The 15,291-nt window shown below is 37.5% G+C and overlaps 1 long non-coding RNA gene across 1 annotated transcript in view; it reads right to left on the reverse strand.

The window, feature by feature from the left end:
- LOC118763321 overlaps positions 1-7,536 on the reverse strand; it is a 40,551-nt gene extending 33,015 nt beyond the window's left edge. The window contains exon 1 of the long non-coding RNA XR_004999064.1: positions 6,938-7,536. This is a non-coding gene — a long non-coding RNA (uncharacterized LOC118763321). The remainder of the gene's footprint in view (positions 1-6,937) is intronic.
- Positions 7,537-15,291: the final 7,755 nt, after the last annotated feature.

Below are 15,291 nucleotides of genomic sequence, written 5' to 3' on the forward strand. Positions count from 1 at the left end.
AATAAAACAAAAGCAGAGGTTGAACAATTACATCATTTTTCGAGAGTTTCCTTAGTTTTTGATGCACTTCTTCCAGTGGTCCTCAAGCCTACTTATTCCATCAGAAAAGGTTCTCAACTGGCTGAGAAGCCATCTATACACCACTTCATATGTTTCCACATTTGTAGCAAATCATCAACCTCAGAAAGGATGTCTGAGCAGTCCAAAGGTGATAGTTAGAAAGAACATCCCTATCCAATATGAACTACTATGTTCCCCTACTGACCAAAAACATCTTCCACCTCCTTTGCCTTCTCTCCCCTCTTCTCCTAACAAATTCTGACTACAACCTTCTCTTTCTCTCCTCCAACTGACATTCTTCCCCTTCATTTTTCTTTGACTCTGTTTAAATGTATTTACAGGGTGCCACAATATATTTATTTATTTATCTATTCTACAGTAGACATAGTAAATGACCCCAGCCTAAATTTACACAAACATTCCCTTAGCCAGACTCAATAATACCAAAGTTTTCCGCTACTCTCCCCTTCTTTTCTTTATTCATATTCTTATTCTTTTTCTTACCAAATTTAGACATTTACCCACTCCCATACATCATTTCTTCACACATACTTTCCCTTTTGCTTTCTCCTTCTATGCGCCCCATGCATTTTCAATCAAATCTTCTGCGAGTTAATATGGAACCCCTTGACCACAATGTAATTTTCGTTTGACTAAGGTATCTTTGGCTTGATGAGTAGCTAATGGAGTATCCCTCGTTTGGGTAATTACTACTTCTGAGGTTCTGCTAGGAAACATATGTAGCCTGGATTTTATCTACTCCATTCCCTAAATTTAGATTTTTATTCATATACACAGCAACCCCAATTGCTAACTGGGAATTATAAAATAACTTTTTTCAGTTTATCAAACTTCGATACGGGAAAAATTTACAACCTTCTATGTCAATAAACTATTATTGTTCCTGAAAGTTGTTTTTTATACCTTCTACAGACTGCTTGAAGCTTACTAACTCCCTACACCTTGATCCATGGATTTTACCTTTACATATGTACATATATATATGTAATTTAATTGTCACTAATAGTGACTGAGGGTGCAGGGTAGCACCTACAATGCTAGAAACAAGAGTCAAAGACCATTATAGCCACAAAAAGTGCAAGTCTATAACTGACAGGGGAGATAACCACTCCACAGCAAGCAAGGGTACTATATAGGCAAGCCAATTTCCCCATATGAATCAATAGCCGATTCAGAGGTACTACTGATGAGCTTTAATTTCAAGTGAAACTGGCTTGCCAATATAGTATCCTCACTTGCTGTACAGCAGTTATCCCCCCTGCCAGTACATAGACTTGTGCTTTTTGTGGCTATAAGGGTCTTTGACTCTTGTTTCTAGCACCCTCAGTCACTATTAGTGACAACTGAATTTTTCCTTTTTAGTTTCATATATCATCTAGCCACCTTCATCATTTTATAATTTTCAGATTACTATTTTACTGAATCAGCTATTGATTCCTATGGTAAATACTATCTACTGACAGGTAGGATGTAGCATAACAATTAGCAATGGAATAGTACTACTAATGAGCTTTAATTCCAAGCAAAACTAGTTTGCCATCCCTCACTCACTGTGGGATGATTATCTCCCCTGTCAGTACATAGACTTATGCTTTTTGTGGCTATAAGGGTACTGAGAGAAAGAATAGAGATACATTCTGATGAGAGAAAAAATAGATAAGTAAGAATTTTGTATTAGATATATATTGTTCAGTATATTGAGAACATTCCAGAAAGAGAATGAATACTAGCAGTTCCGAAGTTGTGTGAATACTGAGAGGAGGAATAAATAATACATTCTGGTGAAAGAAAAGATAGATAGGTAAGAGCATTGTATTAGATATATATACTATTCAGTATATCTATAAGATGCACCAAGTGTAAGCTATGGACACGTAAGAGGTGCAGCAATGTCAAAGGAAGGCTAACTAGGAAAATAGTCTTTGTTTGTGGCAGATGCTCTGGAGCAATAAACACTGAAAATGTGCAGAGACCAAGTTCTACCACATTCCAGGGAGAAAAACTAGAAGTAGTTGATAGCTTCCGTTACCTAGGTGACCAAGTGGGTGTGCTGAAAGTGTAACTGCTAGAGTAAGAATAGCTTGGGCAAAGTTCAGAGAGCTCTTACCCCTGCTGGTGACAAAAGGCCTCTCGCTCAGAGTAAAAGGCAGACTGTATGATGCATGTGTATGAACAGCCATGCTACATGGTGGTGAAACATGGGCCGTGACTGCTGAGGATATGCGTAAGCTCGCAAGAAATGAAGCCAGTATGCTCCGATGGATGTGTAATGTCAGTGTTCATACTCGACAGAGTGTAAGTACCTTGAGAGAAAAGTTGGACCTAAGAAGCATCAGTTGTGGTGTGCAAGAGAGACGTTTGCGCTGGTATGGTCATGTGACGAGAATGGATGAAGATACTTGTGTGAAAAAGTGCCACACCCTAGCGGTTGAGGGAACCTGTGGAAGAGGTAGACCCAGGAAAACCTGGGACGAGGTGGTGAAGCACAACCTTTGAACTTTAGGTCTCACCAAGGAAATGACTAGAGACCGGGACCTATGGAAGTATGCTGTGCGTGAGAAGACCCAGCAGGACAAGTGAGACTATAACCCATGGCCTCTACCTGGGATGTAGCCAGTCGACTTATGCATACCTTTCCTTCTTGGGACACAAAACTCCACTTGTGAAGACCTGTTGAGGCAAATGGAAATCAGAACCAAAATCGAAGTCGATCAACATCAATGGAAATTGCAGCTGTGATACCAGTGCCGGTGGCACGTAAGCGAACCATCCGATCGTGGCCGTTGCCAGCCTCGCCTGGCCCCCGTGCCCGTGGCACGTAAAAAGCACTATCCGACCGTGGCCGTTTGCCAGCCCCGTCTGGCACGTAAAAAGCACCCACTACACTCATGGAGTGGTTGGCGTTAGGAAGGGCATCCAGCTGTAGAAACATTGCCAGACCAGACTGGGCCTGGTGCAGCCTTCTGGCTTCCCAGACCCCAGTTGAACCGTCCAACCCATGCTAGCATGGAAAGCGGACGCTAAATGATGATGATGATATCCTAGAGTATTCATTCCTGAGAGAAGTGGAAAGAATAAATTCTGGTATGAGAAAGATAGATAGATAAATAGATCAGGGCATTGTAGTGGATATATACTAAGCAGTATAATGGGAGGTATTTTTATCTTGGGAAATTAGAGGGAGTGCAAAGGGCTAGTAAACTGGTATTCCCAGCAAAATAAGTTGGGGATGGAGTGGCGGAGGCAAATGTAAAGACCACAGATAAGGGAGAAAATAAACAAGGCAGATGCCAGACCCACAGGGCTGGGCATCAATGAGAGGTGAGTGGGTTTGTAGGTAATAAAGTGAACATAAGGAAGATAAAGAAAAGACAAGTGTATAGTGTGTAGTCAAATCTTACTAGGGTGGAGATGTAGCGTTGTCTACCCACTAAGAAAAGCTAAATGTCAACTAGTAAAGAAAAGATTTAAGATTTGTGGTATAAAACAGTTAAGATATGTTATAAAACTAAAATAAAGACAGATAACTAAAGAAAATAAATAAAGATAATTAAAAAATAAATTAAAGTTAAAATAAAGTTAACACTTAAAATCAACTTTAGGTTAAAATCATAAAATTAAAAATTAACACTAATGAAGATACATTATTAATGAGGCCTGCACTAATGAAGATATATTATTAATGAGGCCTGCACTAATGAAGATACATTATTAATGGAACTAAGGAGTTTATGTATATGTGGAGAGAATGTTTAGTGCTGCTCATTTAATAATGGTAAAAACAGTCATGTATGTGGAAGTATTGAATAGGTAAAATGTCTAAGTTAGATGTTAGTGATAATCAGAAGTGTTAGTTTTTCTTAATTTAGATCTATGGAAAAATTTGAAGGACTTAAAAAATCTGTGTGTACAGGTGGAGAATGCTTCATGCTGCTTATTAAGTAACAGTGTAGGGTTATGTAACAGTAAGTGTAAGGATTCTTTTAAAAATGGCCAACAAGTAGTACACTGGCCCTGGCATAGGAGACCAGAATCACTTATAGATCAGAATATACCGTAAGGAATTTTCTTTTTCTTAAAGTAATACATGTGGTCAGCTAGAGAGGTAGACTTGCTATGCTCTTCATACTTAAATGAATTTAAATGGGTCAAATATCGATGCTTGAAAGTGTGGATCCTATATAGCACCTAGTAGAGCTGTTAAATGTGTTATGAACTATGCATTTGTAGACAAGGTTAAACCTTCTGCAATTTCCTAGATTTGCAGTTGCAACTAGACCTATCTAGTACAAAGGAGCCTCCCATATATGGAACGGATGCTGTACTATTAGATGGCACACTAGGGTTGAGGGTAGTGTCCTCCAGTCAACTCCCAGTGTTTTCACTATTATGGATATCATTTATACCTATAATATACTGATTAATAAATGAGATCATAGATATACTAGATTTCTGGAAAATATTAAGAGCAGTAGTATCCTGTTGGTTTGCCTTATCAGGTCTATTGTTAGGCTGTCTTGTATGGTAATCTACAGTTACTCTGATACTTTGGTGGATGGAGTTAGCTTTGTGTTGGATGCTCTCCATTGTGCTCCTTTTGGTTTCTTTGGTAGTCATATAGATGATATTGATATCATCTATATACAGTAAAGTAACACACACACATTTCCTCATCACCTTTTAATGTCCATCGCCCATGCTGGTTTAAGCTGGATGGAGTGACAGATTTGGATGTGTTGGAAGAATGCATCATGCTCCAATGTATTCGTTTGTATGGTTTCTACAGCCTTTCTGAATTACAACTAGTGAGTATCAATTCCTCTTGCAAGGTGCTAGCTAATCCAAGGTAATTCTAGAGACACTTGCCCAAGTTGCTGTGCAGAACTGAGTTTAAGGTTAAAGACTACATGGTTTCAAATCAAACTTCTTAAGCATACAGCCATGCCTGATTATATATATCTATTACTGTGCAGTATCAGTAGAAAACAAGAACATAATTTTAATGGCATCTAGTCATGTCTCTTTACATTCTGATCTTAATTTTTTTTATATTTTAACTTTTTTTAAGCAATAAACTAACAACCAGTGAAACACTGTACCTGATTTAATCATCTGTGCCCTACAAAAATGCAAGAAATTATACACATAACACTATTATGTAAAACACAAAATAAATGTTACAATTTCATATATGAGATACAGTCAACCAGATTATTAAAGGCTCATCAAAGAAACCAATAAAATCCAGAAATAATGAACAAAGGGGGATTATTTTTCATTTCTTTTAACATCTGTAAGCTCACCCACATTCAAGTGGGATAATAAGTAAACAGAACACAACTTTTTTATATCTTTTAGTCAGGAGGGAAGACAGTGTCCACAAGGCTTCCAAGACTGATGGAAGAAAGAGAGGAAAGCATCTTCAAACTGGAAGCCCGCCCAAATGCTTATAACAGAGTGGACTCTGCTAAGGGCTCCCGTGGTACCAGGTGGTGCTTTTAAACTGGGCAATGGTTAAGTCTACCACCCAAGTAAGTCATAGTGGGATTTGAACTAAGAATGTAAAGAGCTGGAATAAATACAACAAGGCATCCGATTCGTTGGTTTTACAGTTCCACAAATCCATCACCTTGGAATAGTACTTTATTTTTATCAACCCTGAAAGCATGAAAGGCAAAGTTGACCTCAACGGGATTTAAACTCAGAGCACAGAATCAGAACAAATACTGCAAAGCATTCTGTCCAATGTGCTAACAAGTCTACCAAAGTACTGCTGAAGCATACTGTTGGGGGGGGGGGGGGCAATTTAACTATGAGCTGGAAATTTTTTTTCATATCTCCAAAATTCTCCATTCACAATTCAAATCTGAGTTGTGTAGTCATAATTTAATACTAATCCTTTAAGAAGTCAGACTGTTGAGTTGATATTGTTTTTGTTAGCAGTGGTTGGTGGTGGTTGATTTCCAATCTACTAACTTTTCGTAAGGCGTAGTTTGCTAGTTAAGACCGTGAAAAAAATATCAGATTTTAAATACACTGAACAATAGCACCCAAACCTTTTAGTTCTTCTGTAGAGATGTAATTAGAGGTTTAAAGATAGATATACAATTGTGTCATTAGTGTATAATACGAGGAAATAGGTTGCCAACAATGATAACAAAAAGGGCTTGTATGATTTTAATTTGATTGCTGGATAGGGCAAATAATGTTCGAAACATTAGATTTTCACTCTCACGGCGACAAAAGTTTCTCACACCAAGAAACACTTTTCAAAAAGTTTTATTAGAATATTGGGAATAACAACAATATTGATTTAATAAAATACCATAACAACATAGTTTATATGCAATTTAGCAGAGATGTTTAATGTGTAGAGTGAAGTCGACGCTCATTGAAACATAGATCAAGGCAACGCCGTCACAGTAAGCAGAAATCTAAATTTTGACAGAATAAAGTCTGTTTACTGTGTTTATCACTTTTGTGTATTGAATTTATATTAAATGTTCATGATATTTTGTTAGACATATTGCGACAGATATATCATCAAGGTGAATGAGTATAGTAAATGATGTACTAATTAATGACCTTGTTGCATTACACAATAAAAATCTTATTAAGGTAACATTTGTCTTGAGATCGAAATGCCTTATCCTATAGATAATAATATAATAATAATATGAAACAAAATATAACATAAAAAAGTTACAATGACCATATAAACGATCACATATGACGAGATAGTTGCTTGTAAATAAACGTGAAACAAAAAGGATAAATGTGACATGTTAACATAGCTGGAATAAAATAACACTTTGTTTAAAGACAGATAAAACAATATTTTTAATATTTTACCCACCATCGCAGTCGAAAAGAAATGTATCAACATGTGCAAGGAGATAATTCATGTGGTTGCCATCCAAATATAATGACTTTGATGTAGACATCTTCAGAGCGGTTGTTAGACCAATCTTAGAGTTACGTCCCTTTAATTTACTCCCATTGAAAGACAATTCAGTTTGTGGATGTACAATTCAGTTTGCGGCTTCGAACATTATTCATAAATGAATGAAATTACTTAGAAATTAGAAAATATAGAGAGATAAAAAAACAACCAGCCCCCATACCTACACACCTTTTTTCCATACATGTACTCCTCAATCTAAGCACTAATGTTTATGCTAGCACATATCCTCGTTTTGAACCAGGGAGAAAACTGACAGTGACGAATAGATAGATACTCAAGCTCTAAGCTCATAATGCTTCCATTGCAGCAAGCATTTTATGTATCCGAAAATAGCATAGTTAAAGAGTCCTTAGGCTTGTTGTCTTAAATCTAGCTGGATAATATCAGTGCCGGCATATTCAACATCCATTAAAAATACTTGGGACGCATCCTTCCATCTCTAGTGTACCGGGGTCAAGTATACAGAGAACGACATTGAATTAAATGATTATGCTTTTTATTGTGATGAGTGTAATGAATAAATTTTGGATCTTTTCGGTTTGAACGGCAGTTTTTAACATAACTTCTAGGTAACTAAAACATTAATAACTTCGTATACTGGTAGAATGTGTTTATGAAACATCATTTTCTCTTGGCTTTCTTGAGAAAATTCTGTAGTTTGTAACATATTTCGTCTTTAATTTCTTGCATTTCGGCAATTTTAACCTATTGCATTTCAATCTATTTTAGATTTAGGGTTAGGGGTGGGGGAAGGGTATCTTTTTTTCTTCACAAATGTAAATAAACCCAATCTGTTTCTTAAACAAGGGACATATTCATATGGCACAGAATGCTTTCACCTCAATAGACGGTCATTGATTGGTTAAAATTGCCGAAATGCAAGAAATTAAAGACGAAATATGTTACAAACTACAGAATTTTCTCAAGAAAGCCAAGAGAAAATGATGTTTCATAATAAACACATTCTACCAGTATACGAAGTTTAAAATTTGTTAGTTACCTAGAAATTATGTTAAAAACTGCTGTTCAAACCGAAAAGAACCTAAATTTTCTTTCTCAAACATATAATGTTTCTCTTTTCACCCATGTACCATGTCCAAGATTATATTTCGCTGCATTTTGTTCTTAACCCATAAAGCGCTTATATTTGCACTTACATAGCATAGACAGGTGAGCACATTTTATGAAAATGAGACTACCATGCACACATAAAAACAAAAAATAGTTAAAATATCTTCTTTGTATATAATGGTGACAAGTTTTAAATCATCTGAAAAGTCCTCAGTTGAACTATTAGTCCTCTTGCAGTCTGGAGGGGGGGGAGTATCAGAGCGTTTGAGTGACATTAGACCTCAACAAACGCCCGCATCTATCTGGGCCACGATTGTGGCCTGTCGACCTGTGCCTGACGGCCATGATCGCTTTATGTGTTAATGTATATATATATATATATATATATATATGCAGTCACCCCCACCAAGTATACAGGGCAACTTCAGACAATTTTTCTATAGAGTGGGGATTGTGATTGCTCCGTAGCTATTTACAATGAATGGTCATGCGGCTAAGAAAAAAGTCTTTGAGAAAAAATTTGATCGAAACTGCAAAGTGTTCGAAACCACCTCATTAGACGGTATCTTTTATGGCGGAGGTAAAGAATACGTACACCACCCGTTTTTGGCGTAACAAAAACCCTAACCCTAAACACAGGGTGTATGTATTCTTCACTTTCGTTTCTTTTATCAGTTAACTTTCTGCAGCTATGCTGTAGCACAGCGTTGAACAATTTTAGTCAAACAAATCAATCTAGTCCTTTTTTTTAAAACCTGGTACTTATTGTATCAGGTTCTTTTACTGAACCGCAAAGTCATGGATGTATAAACACACCAACATTGGTTGTCAGGCGGTGGTGAGGACAAACACTTACACATTCAATAAATTAAAAGCAGCACTAGTATTGTAAACATTACTAACTGCACATACTCAATGTATGTCTTGTTCGTTCACTGGTTCACTGCATATAGTGTTTGGCGGGGTGACTCCCTCATAACACTGGGTGTTAAGCACCTGAAAGTTATAGATATGTGAGACAATTTGCCTCCAATTGAAGTCAAGAGTGATGGATACCAATATTTTGCCATTTTTGTGGCTTATCACACAATAACAGTAGACAAAAAAATCTTTCTTATGGTACAAAGTGTAAAAACATCATATCTTCCGTCTGTTGCCCTCTTTCGGATTCCCAGAAGCAGCGTTCCTAGCACTTCAGCCGTTATCAATGGGAAATACCAAAGAGAGGTGACTCAGAGTAGATTTAAAGTCCTAGCATTAACTAAAACATAGTCAACAACATTGACCAAGATGCACTATTGGACTGGCAGGTCAGGAGAAATTCATTAGTATCAGTGCCAAACAGTGTTTAGGCTTCAATGAACTTTAAGTTAGTTGAAATATGTTTGTGACATATTTCAACTAGTATTTTTTTTTTTTTTTTAATGTACACGTATGTGTTTAAGTGTATGTGTAGGAGAAAGTGTGTGTGTTTGTTGGTCACTCAAGTGGATTTTTCCAGTTATTTTAGTAACAGTATAATTTTTTTATTAAGTAACAAATTTTTGATAAAATGTAATTCCATTGCCTTCAGGATATACATCTTATCAAAAAATTCTTACCTAAACTACACATAAAAAAAAGAAAATGGAAAAATATATTTATAAACACATGAAAAATCCTCTTTTCTCATTACTGTTCCAAAAATAACTGAAAAATTTCACTTATGTAACCAACACACAAACGCTCTCACACACATATGGTTAAACACATATACACACACTTAAAAAACTCTTTAAAAACAGTTTGATACAGTGAATTTCCTACAGCTGGACAACAAGACAGGAAGCAAGAAATATAATGACTAAAAGAAAATTGACCTATTGAACTGTCATTAATTTCAAGCATCTCAGAAAAAGACCCTTTTCAGCAACTGGGTAACATGAGAACTGACCAAAGAGTACAATGCACTTTCAACCATCTCAGAAAAGATACCCCCCTCTCTCTCTCTCTCTCTCTCTCTCTCTCTCTCTCTCTCTCTCTCTCTCTCTCTCTCTCTCTCTCTCTCTCTCTCTCTCTCTCTCTCTCTCTCTCTCTCTCTCTCTCTTATTTTCCTGTCTGTCTTTCCTTTTACCTTTTTTCCTCTCTAACCAAGCCTCAAAAACTTCACCACACACGTGCGCGCACACACACAAACACACACAGATTCAAAATAACAAAGAAAATCTCTTCCTAATTCAGCTTCAGATTTTTTCAACTCACATATATATATAAAAAGCATAAATTTTCTGTAAATAAATCATTCATGATGATTCTCTCAAAAAGAGATGAAAATGCTAAATAGATAACATTCCAAAATTCTGACTACCTCATATTTCTTCATATATAAAATCTGTACACCACTTCAAACAACTCACACAAGTGTCACGAATAGCTAGTAGCCTTATTAAACAATAATTAGTGGTGATAGAAGCAGTATTAATGCCAAAAGGAAATAATTATCCCAATTTAAAAGTGGATGTTGAGTTAGAACACAAAGAACAGTGATAGTTATCATGAAAGTGCCTCACTTGTGGTCTTTTGGTACATATAAGCACTCTTGTTGATATCGCTAGCAATTCAATGTATACTGCTATACATTGAAGAGATACTGGTGCTATTTCCATCAGTCAAGTGTCTGCCATTGACAATGTCAACGAAGGCTGAAATCACATGGTACAGTAGTCTCTGCAGTGGCAATCACAAAGATTTATCTCTCATTAGCAATGTAAACAATAGTGCTTATATGTACCAAAACATAATATGAGAAGTTCTCACATGGTAACTATTCCAGTTTTAGTGGAGATAAATATTTCCTTTCATTATTAATACTGCTTCTGTCACTACCGCTCAGAGTGAAAGGTAGAATGTACAATGCATATGCCTGAACTGCCATGCTTCATGGCAGTGAAACATGGGCTGTGACCGTGGAGGACATGCGCAGGCTTGAAAGAAATGAAGATAGCATGATCTGCTGGATGCGTAATGTCAGTGTGCACACATGACAGAGTGTAAGCGCCCTGAGAGAAATGTTGGACATAAGAAACATCAGATGTTGCATGCATGAGAGACATTTGCACTGGTATGGTCATTTACTACAGATAGATGAGGAGAGATATGTAAAGAAGTGCCACTCCCAAACAGTTGAAGGAATCCGGGTAGAGGTAGACCCAGGAAGACATGGTATGAGGTGGTCAAGCATGACCTTCGAATGTTGGGCCTCACAGAGGCAATGTCAAAAGACTGAGATCTCTGGAGATATGCTGTGACTGTGAAGACCCGGTAAATAAAGTGAGTTCATGGCTGTATCCTACACCAGTTTCACATAACCAGCCCTAGCCCACTCAAAAGTACCTTGGATCGTAGGGCAAACTGCTGTGCTTACCTTGGATCATAGGGTGACCTGCTGTGCTTGAGGAGACCTATTGAGGCAAGTACATCAAAACTAAAATCAAATGGAAATTGTAGCTGTGATCCCCATGCTAGTGGCATGTAAAAAGAACCATCCGAATGTGGCTGATGCCAGCACTGCCTTGACTCTTTTACATGCTGGTGGCACGTAAAAAGAAGTAACTGATTGTGGTCGTTTCCAGCCTCCTCTGGCCCTTTTGCAGGTGGCATGTAAAAAGTAGCCACTACACTCTCAGAGTGGTTGGCGTTAGGAAGGGCATCCTGCTGTAGAAACACTGCCAGATAAGACTGGAGCCTGGTGCAGCTTCCTGGCTTCCCAGATCCCAGTCAAACCGTCCAACCCATGTCAGCATGGAAAACGGACGTTAAACAATGATGATGATAGCGATATATCATCATCATCATCATCATCATTTAGCATCTGCTTTCCATGCTAGCATGGGTTGGACGGTTCAACTGGGGACTGGGAAGCCAGAAGGCTGCATCAGGCCCAGTCTGATCTGGCAATGTTTCTACGGCTGGATACCCTTCCTAATGCTAACCACTCCGTGAGTGTAGTGGATGCTTTTTACGTGCCACCGGCACAGGTGCCAGACGAGTCTGGCAAACGGCCACAATCGGATGATGCTTTTTATGTGCCACCGGCATGGGGGCCAGTCGGGGCGGCGCTGGCAACGGCCACGTTCGGATGGTTCTCTTATGTGCCACCGGCACTGGTATCTTAGCTGCAATTTCCATTGATGTTGATCGATTTCGATTCTCATTTGCCTCAACAGGTCTTCACAAGTAGAGTTTTGTGTCCCAAGAAGGAAAGGTATGCATAAGTGGACTGGCTACATCCCGTGTAGAGGCCATGGGTTATGGTCTCACTTGTCCTGTCGGGTCTTCTCACGCACAGCATACTTCCATAGGTCTCGGTCTCTAGTCATTTCCTCAGTGAGACCTAAAGTTCGTGCTTCACCACCTCGTCCCAGGTTTTCCTGGGTCTACTTCTTCCACAGGTTCCCTCAACCGCTAGGGTGTGGCACTTTTTCACACAACTATCTTCATCCATTCTCACCACATGACCATACCAACGCAAACGTCTCTCTTGCACACCACATCTGATGCTTCTTAGGTCCAGCTTTTCTCTCAAGGTACTTACACTCTGTCGAGTATGAACACTGACGTTACACATCCATCGGAGCATACTGGCTTCATTTCTTGCAAGCTTACACATATCCTCTGCAGTCACGGCCCATGTTTCACCACCATGTAGCATGGCTGTTCGTACACACGCATCATACAGTCTGCCTTTTATTCTGAGCGAGAGGCCTTTTGTCACCAGCAGAGGGAAGAGCTCTCTGAACTTTGCCCAAGCTATTCTTACTCTAGCAGTTACACTTTCAGCACACCCGCCCCATATATATATATATATGTTATCAAACTCTACATAGAATATTTTCTACATGATATTCATGCAGTGTATGCAGATGGCACAATCCAACTTAGTGAATAAATCCACTCTTCTTTGTTCAGACATGTACTTTATATAAAGATACTTTCCAAATACTTCTGGAGGGCAGATTCCAGGGTAGGTGAGCAAAATATAAATGAGTAACAAAGATGTATAAGTTTCAATTTATTACAGCTGTTTCTAATGATTTCTTTAATTGATCAATTGAAGCATTACGTCATTACAAAGAAAACTGTTCTCATCAGATGACTGCATAGACTTCAAGCATAAACAACAAGTTGGATATTTAAACATATTCATGTCATCAATAGAACGATACAATGTATATATTTATGTATGTATATATATATATATGTGTGTGTGTGTGTATATATATATATATATAAAGGTGAGAATGTGTGTCTGTCTGTGTGAATCTCTAAAACTTAACAACTATACAACCAATTTCATTCAAATTTTACACATTGTCATAGGCCAAAAACATTTTTAACTTCTTGTCTAGGGTGAGCCCACAGCAATATCATATCTTCTCCACTATTTCAGTATTACATGTCAAAAATGAAACAATGACATCTCTCTATTGTAATGTCAGACGCTTTCACTTTAATACTGAAACTATGAGACGGATGACTTCTAAGTGGACATTCATTATACTAGAAGATCTGCTATGGTCATACCACTAACAAAGGAATGGTAAGACCATAGCAGATCTTCTGCTAGCATAATGGATGACCACTTATATGTATGTAATATAATTTTTACTGAAACATCAAGTTTTTCAATAAGCAACACCACTGGTTTTAAATTGATATTAATCAAATTATTATTCAATTTTTCACCCTTATTATTTTATATTTAAATTTACATGCATATATATATATAGATGTATATATACCCGCTGGATTTTTCTCAGAAAAATATACCTATCCCTGCATGGAAACAATATCTCAAAGGTCTTATAGAGAAAACAGAAGAGTTTATTCGAAGATTGAGATGGAAAGCCTTCTTCTTTGATAATAAACAGAAAATAGAAGGAAACAAATATGGATTTAAATCTCCCAGAAACCCGCCACCTATTCCGGAATTAGAAGCCTTCGAGAAAGACCTTTTCGAGCTTATTAGGAAAATTAAATTCCGCAAATATACCAACGAATTGCAGAAAAATATGAGAGAGAAAATTAAGGAGATTAACGACTCGAATAAGATCTTCGTTAATTCTGACAAGACAAGGAACTTATATGCACTTGATAAGGACGTTTATAAGCGCCTGATTTCGAATAGTGTCACAGACACATACAAAAAAGACAACATGAATATATACAAAGAGGTGAACTTAGAAGCAAGAGGAATAGCTAACGATCTTAAGATTAGCGATAGGATTGAATATCTTTCACCACGACCAGCTTTTATTACTCTGAAAGACCATAAAGCCAATTTTAGTAGAAACCCCAAATGTAGATTGATAAATCCGGCTAAAACTGAGATAGGAATTATTAGCAAAAATATTTTGGACCGTATTTTAGTTAAGTTAGATAGCGAAGTAGACTTGAGAATTTGGAAGAATAGTAAGTCAGTCATAGAGTGGTTTAAAGGTATTAGCTATAAGAATAATTGTAGTTTCACACAATTCGACATTATTGACTTTTACCCGTCAATATCTAGGACGTTGCTCCTAAGGGCATTGGACTTCGCCAAGCAATATGTCAACATCGATAGCTCGGAAATTGATATTATTATACATGCGAGGAAATCGCTTCTTTTTTCGAGGATTCCACCTGGATTAAGAAGACCGAGGATTCTCTTTTCGATGTACCGATGGGGGCATACGACGGGGCTGAGTTATGTATGCTCATAGGAGCCTTTATTCTCCGTAATCTAAAAATAGAATTCCCTTTTATAGATGCAGGTTTATATAGGGATGACGGCCTTATAGCCACGCATAATCTAAACGGCCATGAATCAGATAGACTTAGGAAGGACCTTATAGCTTTCTTTCAAAGGATGGGCTTACGGGTTACGATAGATGCTAACCTGAATAGTGTAGATTTTTTAGATGTAAATTTTAATGTAAGATCGGATAGATTTAAACCTTTCCGTAAGCCCAATGAAAAGATTCGAACCATCCACCAGTTATCCTTAGGAACTTAGTCAGCAATGTAGGTAGAAGAATATCTTCAATTTCTTCGGACGAGGCAGCATTCCATAATGCTGCACCTTATTACGATAGCGCATTAAAGAATAGTGGATTGTCTGAGAAGATCCAGTTCAACCAGCTTAATGCTGATAATAA

Source organism: Octopus sinensis, linkage group LG5 (genome assembly GCF_006345805.1).
Source record: "Octopus sinensis linkage group LG5, ASM634580v1, whole genome shotgun sequence".
Lineage (NCBI taxonomy): Eukaryota > Metazoa > Mollusca > Cephalopoda > Octopoda > Octopodidae > Octopus > Octopus sinensis.